The following is a 14830-nucleotide window of genomic DNA, read 5'->3' as shown; positions in this document are numbered from 1 at the left end:
TGGCATATGAAATAAAAAAGTGTAAAATAAGTTTATTTGCCGATGACACTATGTTGTATGAAGAAGAAAAGAACCTACATTACTACTACGAGTTGCAGGCAGAGGTGAACGGTTACTTTTGTAATTTATTCGAATGGCTCTGTATAAATAAATTAAGCATAAATACAAACAAGTCTAAATTTTGCGTGTTTGCAAAGAAATCAAAAACTTGTCAAGCTGACATGAATAATGTGCGGATTATTGTGAATGGAGAAAAATTTGTTTATGAGAAAGAGATTAAGTATCTGGAAGTGATTTTAGATGCTAACCTAAAATTCCAAGCCCATGCAGACTAAATTATTAAAAAAAATTCGAAAAAAGTAGGATTTCTAACACGAATCTGCAAAAATGTGTCTATGCAAACAAAATTACAGCTATACAACGCCCTTGCACTTTCCCCATTTACAATTGTTCGGCGCTACTTTAGTTTTTTAGTTTGCCTCAGTATAAAGTGAACTAACTGGAAATAATACAAAACAGAGCCATGAGATTAGTATTCAAATGTGATCGGTATACTCCTGTTGCGTGTATGTTAAATGTCCTAAATATGTTATCTGTAACACAAAGAATTATGTTTAATGTGTACTTGTTTATCTTTAAAATAAAGAACTCGAATATATTTATTAAAAATTAAAAGTATTTGCAGATGTACATGAATACAGCACAAGAAAGCGTACAGATTTTATTCTGGTAGATAGATATCGAACCAGTCAAATGCTCAATACTGTTTTATTTAAGGACTTAATTGAGTTTAATAAGCTACTCAATGACATCAAAAGTTGGGATAGTTTGAACCAGTTCAAGCGGCACCTGAGAGGGTGAGGATTTTTCTTTTAATAAATATTGTGCAATGTATTTTATTTTTTGTTTTCGTCAGTTTTGTTGGAATATTTTGTACTCATTCTATATGTAAAATTTTAACTTTCATTTTAAGCTCACAAATTTATCTTTACCATTTTTAATCTCGGTTAGTTTTTATTACTTTTTAATGTTAATATTTTTTTCTCCTTGCAGCGTTATGTATGTTGTAGTTAATATATTTTATATACTTTTTTGTATGTTACAATATTATTATTATTACACGTACAAATCAACCTCAAATGTATTTACATGTCAAACATGCCTTTAACAACTAAAAAATATATTAAGACAAGTTTAATTAAAAGTCTTAAATAAATTTAAAGGTTTACACTTTATTCTTATTTTTTTTTACTTATTTACTGACTGTTGTTTTCGTATGTAAGTATATTTATTTATTTAAAGGCTAAGCAGATGGCAACAGAATTATGGCCAATAACTAATTTAGAAGTAGACAGTAACCATATTCGAACGGCCTTATATATATTACTATGATTTAGTCCCTTATTAAAGAGTATACGTTATTTAAAAAAAAAATTAAATCTTTTAATATCTTTAAATTATGAATGCATATAATAACTATCTATATCCTCTAACAAATATTAGTTATTTGACATAAGAGTAAAAAGGCTTAAACGGCCAATAACTATACCGTCTATCCTACACTGAACATTTTCGTTCCTCTATATAAAGCGAACTCTCTTGATTCTTTAATTTCTTTAATTCTCTTGACCATTCATCACAATTACTCTGTGTAAAAGAGTTTCGGCTATTCTATTTTAATTCTGTTTATCAGAACCAGTGCCACATTTGAACAAACATCTAAAAGGGGGTGGGATTCAATATACATAAAACTTCCGACATTGATATTGCGCTCAGCTGCAATATCGTTGATTTCTCGACAAAAGATTGTCCGAACAAAAGGTCAGGGGCCGTATTTTCGAAACCATGCGAGAATCTTCGAATGCGAACAAAGTCGAGCTGCAAAATTCGCACACGAATTAAAAAGTGCATTTTTGAACAGCATTCGATATTTCATTCGCATGCGAACATGAAATGTAGTGGCAACGTAGCAAAGTCGAGTGCTATTGGAGGCCGTGTCAACCGGGATGAAGACGATAACGATTTTTTAACCTAACCTAAAATTTAAGTTTAAAAACATCAAGGAATTTTGAGGTTTTTTCATGGCGTTTCTTGGGTTTTTGCGAATTGACTTTTTTTTTAATGAATTCAAAAAATAAAAAATATTGCGGTTTTGTGTCGAGTGAGCGAAAGAAAGAACTAATTTCATTTATGGAAGAGCACCCGGAATTAAAGTCGGGCAATTTCACCCAAAATTTTTCGGCTAAAACTGCACAAGCCTTATATAAAACTAGTGGATAGATTACACAGTCTCAGGAGCACATAAAGATCACATCATCGTAATATGCTTAATCATTCTATCGTAATAGGCTTGCTTAATTTATATAATTTATTAAATTAAGCATCTGCATACATTTCAAATGGGTCAAGAAATGAAGAGTACATCCTATTCCTTCTATCTGCCAGAGTTTTAGTCTCTTCAAGTGCATCGACCACGTTTCTTTGCACAAGATTGTTTAATCTTGCCATTTGATTATTGCTTTTTTTTTTAATAAACAATAAAAAAACACTACGAAAATACTTAACCAACTCACAAATTAAAAAAAAAACAAAGCTAGTTTAAAATCAAAACAAGACAAGTGGCAGAATCGCACACGAACTTGAAATTCGAATGGTATATACCCATTCGATCCACCGCATGCGAAAAAGTTCGCATACGAAGCGGTCGAAAATACGAATATCGATTTTTCGTGCGAAATCCTCTAATTTCGTATGCGAATCAAAGTCGAATGGTTTCAAAAATACGGCCCCTGGAGGGTATTACCGGCTAAATAGCTGAATCAATTGTAGGTACATCTGTCAGCACTGTTCAGCGTTGACTTTATGTCAGATTTTATGTGAATTAATCATATTTTTTTTTGGGGGATAAAGGTAGAGAGGTTATTTGCACATTTATAAATCATCAAATAATCAAAAAATGTCAAGAAAAATGGCCTATTATAACATAACAGGTCTGGGACTAGAAGGTCTCAAATGTTGACCCTTGGGTAACGCCTCGAACTTCCTAATTGGGATCCATATCCTTATAGGTTCCTTTTTTAACGAGCTTAGGGCAGATTCGTTAATTAAATTTGACGTTGTTTTGAATAATAGTTTTCATATGTGACAAAACATATCTTATAAACAAATAAATGTCTACATTTCCAGGCAATTAATCTTTGACTTTTATATATCCTTCCAAGTGAAAATTTTACCAACAAGGAAACACTAGAGAGTCTATTATTAAATCCCTTAAAAATCTGGGATTATTATAAAACATTTACTAGCTATTCTTAGTACCTTAGCGATCTGTGCCTTCAAGGAATCCATTCATCATCTTCACTGCTCTATAATTAGACCGGTCTTAAGGTTCGTTATCTAGATCGCGTCAAAATAGCTATTAGTTTTCCCCGGCGAACATATGTCCACGATATCTTTAAGATATTTTATCTTTAAAGATATACGCCGTTGCCCAGTCTGCCAGCTGCCTGATCTTGAGGTTGCTTAGGTGTCAGAAGTTACGGCCCTCTTTAAGAATCCCTAATTAGATTTAAAAGGAATTATTAGGAAGTTAAGAAATAAGCCTTAAGGTAACGTACTCTAGTGATATTAATTAACAATAATTTGCTTAGGAGGTAATTTATATACATCCAAACACATTTTACGCCACCGCACCCTCTCAAACTAATCGCCCGAAAGTAAAACACTTAACTAAAGTCCTTTATGTACGGGCTAAGGCTATTTTAATAATTAAATCCGCCATTTCGAAGCCCAGGGTGAATTGTTGCGCGTTCTCCTCCGTCGAGCCGCAGTCGTAACTTTGGTCGAGCTTATGGCCTCTATTACTTATTTATTATTAATGTATTTCCATTACAGTTGAACAATGGCAATGGAGAGGCTGGGGGATAAAAGCGATGTTGTCGAACCATCCAAATATTCACTGTAGTATCTTATATTGACAAAAATAAAATTTATGCTTTTGGTGGTTTTTACAAGCCCCCTACTCTTAATTTTATTAGCCTAAGTTCTAATTTTGATAATATATTTTCTTTTATATGCCCGTGTGTTGACGAAGTTTTCTGTTTAGGAGATTTTAATAATATTCTTTTAAATTTAAATAATCCCCTTACATCATTATTTGAAAATTATAATCTCGCTCAAATAATTGAAGAGCCAACCAGAGTCTCGGCTACTTGCAGCACTCTTCTTGATGCCATATTTGAGTCTAATGTATCTCTGATACATAATAAAGGGGTCATTTGCGCTGAAAACTTCTCAGATCAGAACTTGGTCTTCTGTGAGGTAAATTTAAACAGAGTACCCATAGGTCCTAAACTAATTGAGTACAGGTGCTTTAAAAATTCTAATAACGAACTTTTTTTACAGGATTTTAATTTACTACCATGGGACAACAATTTATATCAAAATAATATCGATAGTAAAATAGTAATTTTTAATCATTTAATTCAAACAGTTTTTTATAAACATGTTCCTTTTAAAAAAGCAAGAATTAATAAGCCTTAAGCTCCTTGGCAAACATCTGAGGTGCTTCTTTTTCAAAAACAACGCAATGAGGCATTAAGGAAATTCAAGGCAACAAGGGATATACAAGATTGGGAGAATTATAAATTTCTGAGAAATCATACTCTGGCTAGAATTAAAAGAGAAAAAAAGAAGCACCTAAATCTGATGTATAACGAAAAAAATAAACGTCAGCTTTGGTCGTCATTAAAAAAGTTTAACATTTGTAGAGATAAAAATAATACCAATATTCCGAAACACCTGTTTAATCCAAATCAAATTAACATCTTTTTTTCTCAATTTCTTCAAAATTCTTCGAATTGTCATGAATAAATTCAGCGTTATATTAATGGTGTATTTGATAATAACCTGAATTTCACACTTAATCTAGCAAATGTTGAAGATGTATATGTAGATGTATATGTATGTGTGATTTCACCAAAAATGTTAAGGCCTTTATTGATAAGTACATATGCTACATAATAAATTGTTGTATAGAAGCTCACTGTTTTTCCGACCAATGGAAAATTTCGATTGGTAAACCCTTATCAAAAGTAGCTAGTCTACAAATTTATAACGACTTCCGCATTATAAGTATACTTTCAGTACTTCAAAAATATTAAAAGGTACTTTATTATCAGATGGTTTATTATTTTTTTGATAATGACATTATTCCGGCTACGCAATGTGGCATTAGGGAGAACTTTGGCACCTCTGTAGCTCTACTAAACGTACTGGATGATGTAATGGACGCTATTGATAAGCAACAGATTGCTGTTCTGGTACTTTTAGATTCCTCTAAGGCGTCCGATACAATAAATCATGCCTTTTTACTAGCTAAGCTTAAATACTATGGCTTTTCAATGGAGTCTATACAGTTAATTGAGTCTTATTTGAATAATAGATTTCAGACAATATTTACAAATAATTGTTATTCTAATCAGGCTCACATTTTATCTGGAGTGTCCCAGGGTTCTGTCCTGGGACCTCTGCTTTTTCTTGTTTACAGTGTGGCCCAAATTGGGTGTACATGTATGGGTATCTTGGAAACTATAAGAGATAGAAACCTGGTTAAATGAGGAAAGTTGTAGGGCATTTAGTTACCAATTTAGTGCCGCTTTTAGAACGATTTTATCTTTTTCCGATTTTGAAATATTTGGAGACAATTCTGCAAAATATTATTTATTTGATTTAACTTTTTATCTTGTTTAGTAGTTCTGTCTTATCTTGTTAGTTTTTTGTTCTTGTTCTTGTTAGTGTTAAATAGTTTTTTATACATAGTTGTTTTCGTTTATATTTAGTGAGTTTTGTCTAAATTTTTAATTTCCGAAAATGGCCATGCGATATACCAGTAAAGAAAAAATTGACATGAATGTTATGTTACATGAAATAGGAATGCAAATCTTACAATCGCCAGATATTTGGAACTGTATCCTGAGAGATAACAGCCAGGTCCAAAATTGGCAAAAAGATGGACAGTAAGTTGATATTTAGGGAGCATATATGCAGCTTTAAAACTCTTATATAGTAATAGAGGTATTCTTAATCTTAGTCTTAAACGCAGCCTATGTGAGGCCATGGTGCTCTCTAATCTTAACTACTGTGATTATGTTTACAGTTTTCGCTTAGATAATGATTGTAAAATGCGCATACAAAAAATTCAAAATGCTTGTATCAGATTGGTTTATAGCTTACGTAAGTATGATCATATTTCGCAATATTTTAAAACAGTTAACTGGCTTAAAATGGACAATCGTAGAATCCTTCACTTTTTCACTTTTTTTTGATAAAAATCTTTAGAGGCCCAAAGGCACCTGCGACTATAAGGAGTAGATTGTTGTTTAGAGCAAATGTAGGTGGGGTAAATATTAGAGCTAGAAATAAGTTAACCATGCTGGTCCATAGGAGTGCTATGTTTCAGCGATCATTTTCTTACAATGCTGTTTAGTGCTGTAATAAAATACCTGCAGAAATTGTTGATCTTCCTGCAGATTAATTAAGGAGGAAATATAAAATTGTTCTTATGAATATTCAAAACAATTCTCTTACTGTTTAATATGTCTCAAATTTGCGGTTTTTTATAGAAGAAGAAAACTTTTTTGTGTTACATTATAATTGAGAATCTTTCTTTACATATAACATGTTGCTATAATGTTAGTTTATATACTTTGAATATACCCTGTTCTGGTTCAGTGGAGTAGCTATATAAAGCTAGACTACGCCAGGTACAGGTACTTTGTTTATTTTTTGTGTATGAAGTTTGTAATGAATTTGAATAATAAAAGACATTTATTATTATTATTATAATATTATTAAAATTAAAATAGTTTTTTGTATTGTTGATATACTCTAATGGGTTATACAATTTAAAAAATTTAAAATGTGAACGGAAAACTCAGTAAAAAAACCAATTCAATTTCTATAAGACCAAGGGGGAACAAAACAGAACATATTGTCTCACCCTTATCGGTAATCCCTTGGACAGGATGAGATACACTCCTAAATTCTTAACTAAAAAGGAGGACTAAGTGATACATAATCTTGAAGCTCATGAAAAATAGTTTTTAATGATACCAGAACAGGCCACATATCAGAAAATTATTTTATTTTAATCAAGAAAAACAATAAATGAAAACACATTTTTTATTATTATTTAATTAAATATTCAGAATGATGGCTACCGATATACTGGCATGTCTCTTAAGAATTCTAAACATCTCAAGCACGTAGGCACTTGTATTGGTTTATTTGATATGATTTTTTTTTGCCGAAAATTAGGGTTGTTTATAAATATTCGCATTTTATCATTACAAAATTTATTATACTTGTACCAGTATTATTATCTTAAGAAGAGTTGACTTTTAGTTTACATTAAATGAGTTCTTATCTTTAGCAATGGTATATAGCATAGCTGAACGTGTAGACATTATTTTCATTTATGGTTGTCAGGGTAAATGTTTCTTAAGGATATCCAAAGTTTTAACGAAATGTATCTAGATAAATATGTAAGCCAGCTAGTATCTAAGTTTGAAGAAACTGGTTCTGTCACTAATAAAAAGAGAAATGAACGGGGATTATTGAACGTGAATCAATAAGAAAAGCACTTACATTTTACAGGTTTTGTCCCTATACTTAAAGAACTTACGATCCAGACAGAAGAATCCAGTTTTGTAAAATAATGACATATAGAATTACGGCAGACCCTCCACTAAAAAATATTTGCTTTAGTGATGAGTGTACCTTTTATTGAAATAGGAATGTTAATAGGCAAAGCTGTTGTTACTAAAATGATGAGATCCAATACGTATTTAGAGAAGGGCATACCTAGTGCATCCAGAAAATTTGTTGGTATTATTTGGGTTGGTATATTGGGAGATGGTATTATCAGCCCAATATTTATATTAGAAAATTTAAATTGCGACATGTACGCTGAAATGCTACCGAGATCTATCGGACCACTACTAGCGCCGGAATTAGAAAATCAGACGGACACACATGGAAATTTATCTTTAGAAGAACGCATACTACAATTCCAACAGGAGAGCATCAATAGTTGGATGATCATTATCCTAACCAGTGGATTGGATCAAGGGTTGCTATTAAATGGCCACCTGGATTCCCGGACCTAATACCTCTTGACTTCTCTTTGTGCGGCAATCTACAATCTGTAGCTGGTTTTTGAAATGCACACTAGAGAAACTCCAGTATAGAATAGTTTAGGAATATCGTGTAATGTTCAAAGAAACACGTTTAAATGTACATACTTGAGGAATTTGAAAGTACGCTTTATTATTGTATTCAAAATAATGGAAGCCATTTTAAACATTTAAAAAAAAAATTTAAATGGTGTTTTTGTCTATTGTTTTCCTTATAAAGCAAAGAAGAGTTTCTTGAAATGTGGCTTTCTATGGTATAACTGGAAAGCATTTTTTAAAAGATTCAAAGGAATGTATCACTCGATTCCCTTTTCTATTTAAGGTTTTAAAAATTTATCTGACCCAAGGGGTGGCAGTTATTAAGTCAATGACACCTGTCCAAAATAATTAATAATAACAAATATAATAATAATATTAATAATAATAATAACAATATAATGTACATCCTTAGAAAAAAAGGGTAGTGGGAGGTGGTTATGAAGACTTACCTGGAATTAAAAAGATTTGGAGAGTGGAGAAAAGCACATAAGCATGTTGTATAGACAAGTACATAAACCTGAACCAACGAAAATCAGATTCAATATAAAACAAATATTAGTATTAAAAGTAAGAAAGAACGTTTTAAGCAAAAAATATAGGAAGAAAGACAAAATCGACAGAGAAGGCTGATATAAGGCCATAATGAGATACTATCATGGAGCTGACTGGGATACACTAATCTTAAAGTAGAAACAGAATCTTTTGTAACAGCTTGCCAGGAGCAAGCTATACCTACCAATTACATGAAAGTAAAAGTCTTGAAGACCCAAACTGTAGACTATGTAGGACACATTAGAAAGCCATACATTATGTAATCTTAGACTACCTAATCCTGGCAAAAAAATCGTATCTTAATCGGCACAACCAAGTTGCCAAACATCTGCATTGGAATATCTGCTAAGAATACAACATAAAACTTTAAGATACTAGCTAGTATCCATTCGCAAAGTTCTAGTACCAACAAAATTCGGACCCTGTAATCAGAACACTAGAAGTTACCATCATTTGGGATGAGAAAGTTCGTACAGATAGATCCATCAAAGTAAACAAACCAGACATTATAATTAAAGATAAGAAGCAGAGAACGTATCAACTCATAGACGTTGCAACCCCATTCGATCGCAACATCACCCAAATAAAAAGCAGAGAAATACCTCAAATATGAAGATATATAGATAGAAACCCAAAGACTATAAAATACGAAGACGATAATTAAACTCGTCGTAATAGGTGCAACAGGGTTAATATCAAAGAGGTCATAAAAAGTAAATAACTGAAAAGCATAACCAGTTGGCCTTACAAAAGTCAGTTGTGCTGCGCACTACCCATATAGGACGGAAGGTACTATAACATTGAAGAAAAAAGAAGTACCACCCCAGATATGTGGTGTGTTCTAGGTGGTGCTTTGAGACTACCATATATTAAATATCTATGTGCGAACCGGAAATCATAATAATAATAATATCTTTTATTTTCAATAGGTATTACTCAATTACAGAAAAATCACTGACAATATTAGTTGAAAAACATATGAAATGCAGTAATTAGAAATAAACATAACAACGATAATTAGAATTTCAATCGTAATATCAAACTTATAAAAAGCAACTAAAACGATTAAATACCTGATTTAATAGAATTTACTGCTGGTGAAAATCATGTAACAGACTAGTATAAATAAAATAAGAGAACAGAATTAGGTTATAGTTATATCATGTAACAGACTAGTATAAATAAAATAAGAGAACAGAATTAGGTTATAGAGTTATATTAAATGAAGGAGAGTTTCTACATTTAGCAAGAATTTCTGCTAAATGGTAGCAATGTACATTGCAATCTAAAGTGACACAATAGGAGTTTTTACACATACCAAATATGGGACTATTTTAAAAGATATTGGATGTAGTTCGACCATAAGCAAAACATGGATGCGGAAAGATAGTTGTGCTAGAATAAATGAGATATCCAATTTATTATTAACAAGTTTTGATAAAAAACTGATTAAGTGAAGCATTCTACGAGTAGCCAGAGATTCAACACCAAACCCTGATGAAATAATAACCTAATTGTTGCCTTTATAATAATTTAATAATAATAACCTTTTAATAATAACCTAATTGCTAAAAAATCATTAAATAAGCGACAACTCCTTATCACAAAGCTCAACATTCTGGAAGGTCAATACATAACTTCTTCGATATGGGAAAATGTTAGTTCGCTATAAAATATAACGCCAAGATCTAAAATTTGTGCTTTTTGCTCAAGTAATACATCACCAATTTCATAGTCATTATACCCAGATGTCCTAGTTCTACGATCGGATACCACACAGTATTTTGTGATATTTAAGCTAAGTTGATTAGTCAATTAACAGTCTTTTACAAAGTTAGAGCCCTGCTGCAAAAAGTTACAATTCTCAACAGTACTAATTTTCCAACAAATATTCAAATCGTCGGCGTAAGCCAACCTGTAGTAGGGAATATTGTTTGCAAGATCATTAACAAATAGGTCAAAGAGAAGTCGGTCAAGATTAGAATCCTGAGGTATGCCAGAAGATGGGATAAAGCTGTGTGATTAAAATGCATCAGTTTTAATAAATTGCTTTCGGTTATTAAGATATGAGTGAAGCAACTTTACCAGAATGCGTGAATATACAAAAAGATTAATGACTTTTTAATATATATTGATCAATTTGGTCAAATGTTTTGCTAAAGTTAGAGCAAATAGCATTAAGTTAAGCTTTTTCGTTTAGAACTTTGCAAATTTCATAAGAAAAAGAGCAAAGATTTGTGTGACTTTACAAGATCTAGTAGAGATGAATTAAAACTGAGATTAAGGAACGAATTCCAGTACAGAAAAAAAACTAGAAAATTACGTAAAAACAAGAAATTTACGTAGTTTATATCTCCAGAAGTATTATTCATTTCTATCTCTTTTTTTTCTCAAAAAAAATCATCAAAATTAAATTTAAGTAATTCAGAAGTTTTATAATGTTTGCCAGCCCCTTACTACTTCATATCATTACGTATCCGAAATTATGATTGTGCCTCTTTCAATACCGCTTAGATATACTTAATTATGTATAACTTAGAAATTGGCCAGACATTAAATTCCACGTAGTAATAAAGTTTTACCAAACCTTCCATTTGATAATTTTTTCACAAAATAAAACCTCTTAAAATATGTATAATTGCATTCGAAAAATCAATAATATAACCCTTTTTTCTGCGATAAAAGAATCATCAAAAAAAAAAAACGTGGCAACTCTGGAAAATTGCTCCCAAAGCTTTATTGCAGAAAGAAGGGAAGTAACGGCGCCTCGACTTGGAAAATATTTACGAGTTTCCCCCCTTTCCCAAAATGAAATTGCCTCTTCAGGTGTGTGCAGGCCTTCGGCCCGGGATATACAGACAACGTTCGAGGCGTAATACATTACTCTGTTTATATCAAGTTAGACGAATATTTTGAAATCGAATTCTGGCAGGATGTAAACATTATCATGATGTCTGCATTTCGTTGATTTGTTGACCATTATATTGTTGTTTTAAGATAAATGGCTTTAGAAGTATCAATAATTTAGAGAAAAAGTAGAGAAGGAAAAGAAGTGAGTGAGTACTAGAATGCTAAAGTGTGTATATATTGTGTATTGATAAATTGTTTAAATTAATCCATAATGTTTGATGTTGTCTTGATGCTACACTAACCTTATTGATCTCTTACTATTTAAATAGTCTTTGATATCTTGGAGCTGAATGTATAATGGCTTTCAATATAAAACCCACTGATCAGTTCATTTATACAACGTGCCCCAGATAAGAAGGGCCAATACAGGGATCACCATAACTATGAGAGATAACTGATTAAATGGGAAGAATTTAGCAGTGAAGTAGACGAATAATTAAGCAACTGTCAACAGCCAAATCAAGGTCTACATGGAATAAGACTTCATATGTGGTTAAGACGACAGAAAGTTTAGTATCACTAAAGAGAATTACAAGAAATATTTTTGGAAAACATCCTAAACAATATTGTCGGATCTTATTTCAAGATCCACTATTTTTGATCAATTTAAGCACTTATGCAGTGTTCAATCGCTTTTAAGATACCATATACCGGAACCAATATAGGTACTATATACATATTTAACACACTATTTTTGATAAAGTTGAAAAGCTTTCCAGACTTAAATGAAGTACGTTTTTCTACAGACATTTTAATATTAGAACTTGGTATCAGTAACTAGAAATTTGGCCTTTCTCACATGTTCCTGGCTTCCTAATGAATCTAAATCTTTTAGTACTCTTACTAAACCAAATTTAATTAAATTTATTGACATACAAGTATTTTGATAATTTACTGTCATATGTGACGGTAAATGAAACATACACAGTCTCCCTTCACTTTTAAATATAATTGATAATGTGTGGTTAGGCTCTACGTGTTTCGAACAAAAAAGTATTCATCAGCACGTCGACTATTTAAAATTAACTGACAATTTCATTTCGAAAATTATTGATCAGTAGAACTTGGATAAGTAAGATAAGTCCCTTGTTTGTATCTAAGACAGTAGTTAAATGAAATAGTATTTAATAATAATTAAAAGTATTCAATAGTAATGTATATTTTAAGAAAGAAATCATTAGTGATAAGAGAGAACAGTCAAGTAATCATGGGTTGCAAGTAAGTTACGACACCTTAAAACCCAATATATTAAATAATTGTCAAATCATTAGTTTTATTCAAAATAAATCCCAATCATCTATTTTCATACTTTATAGATAAATGCCAGGCCCCACTTTTTGCAGCCGACATCTCTACATCAGTTAGTTCTTAAGAAATTCATGTAAAATGCACAGGTCTGTATTAAGAATTTCTATTTGTTCTCTTCAAATTTGCCTAATAAATGCTGAAAACCAGCTCTATCGAATTTGGTTCAATACGAATAAATGCCAATATAAATGTAACATTGTATAGATAAGAATTAGTTCTATGGTTAAAACCATTGATATTAAACTCAACACAAACATCTTTACCATTAACCAAAACTCCTTAATTTATTCTTAATTCTGCATATGCATTATTTGTACGCATATTTTCAAGCAATATTGTCTTATCTTTTGGGGTAATTGAAAGGGAGTCAAAAATGGACCAATGAGGATTTAGCCATAAGAGGTACATCTTAGGTTGCCAATGGTTTTGAAGTGATAAACAACAAATTTCGCAAAAGCCGATAGGCTTTATCCTGGGCAAACGAACCAAAAATACCAAATACTTAATGTACGGCAACTTATTGAAAAAGCGCGAGAGTTCAATATAACAACGTATTTATGGTTTGTAGACTATTAGCTTTTAATCTAGTCAGATGAGACGTATTTTCGAAAATGCAGAAAATCGCTCTTTCATAGAATTAAATAATGCGCTTATAGGGATAGAAGGACTATGCTCTAATATATTACTTGAAGAGTCAAGTGTAGAAAAAAGATGTATATTCTTGCCAATGCTAGTTAACAAAAAAAATATGGCTTTAATCTATATATCAGTGAAAGAAAAATTATGGTTAATAACAGAACGAACTAAATAAATGACCAAAATTTAAAAGGCTCAGTCATTACTAATAAAAAAGGGAGATGGAAAGACCTCGCACTTACTTCCTTAGAAAATACAACTTAAACTCATCCAGAGCCTTAAATTTTTTGTTGCCATCTATACCATCTAAAATATGGACGCTAAAAATGTCTAATAAAAGAAAAATTGACTTTTTGAGCTGTAAATTTATAGAGAGATGCTGCGCATACCCTGGACAGAAAATTGCAGCAACGCTCGATTAATTAAAAATCAGCACTTGCCATTTATCCAAGATCAGAAAACCATATCTGAAATACTTTGGCCCTCTATCGTGAAGAATCGATAATTTAACTTAAAAAGACTTATTGTGTTGAGGTTTGTGTGGATGGACAATGACGGAAGTTCCTGTTTGTTAAACCACTTGAAAATTTTGACCAAGTCATGCTCTATTTTTTCCACAATTTTCCAATAAGTTCTATAGTAAATAATGGCAGAGTTAACTGGAAAACATGTCTTCAAATTATTGCAGAATAAAAATAAAACAGGTTAGGTTTAACAATATAGGCCTTGGGACAGTTTTCTGTGGGACATCGAAGTTGACTGGTACCTCCAAACTTGCAACACTACTAATCTCTAACAAAGAAACCTATTGGATAAATTTTTTTTACTGGTTTTAAAGAAACACCGATAATTCCATTTAATTCTAAAATATTTAGTAACATTTTGAGCATATATGGTATCTAAGCTATAGAAACGCGTGTTTTTCGCTCCGCACATAAACGTAAAATTGACCGTTAAAAAACGCGACTTTCGGTAAGAGTTTATTATCAATTGATTAGGAATAACGCAGTATTTATTAATATTGACCCACTATGGCGCCACCAAAGGAATGAAGAACAAAGAGGTGAGGTTCTTAGGGGGTTCTTTCTTTCTTCACTATATGAATACAACCAAAGATGATATCGTAAAATGCTACAGAGTTGGAGAGAAAGGAGAAAAATCTCGGCCTGTAATAGTCAAATTTGCTAATT

Source organism: Anthonomus grandis, chromosome 8, assembly GCF_022605725.1.
Source record: "Anthonomus grandis grandis chromosome 8, icAntGran1.3, whole genome shotgun sequence".
Lineage (NCBI taxonomy): Eukaryota > Metazoa > Arthropoda > Insecta > Coleoptera > Curculionidae > Anthonomus > Anthonomus grandis.
This window is presented reverse-complemented; position numbering follows the sequence as displayed.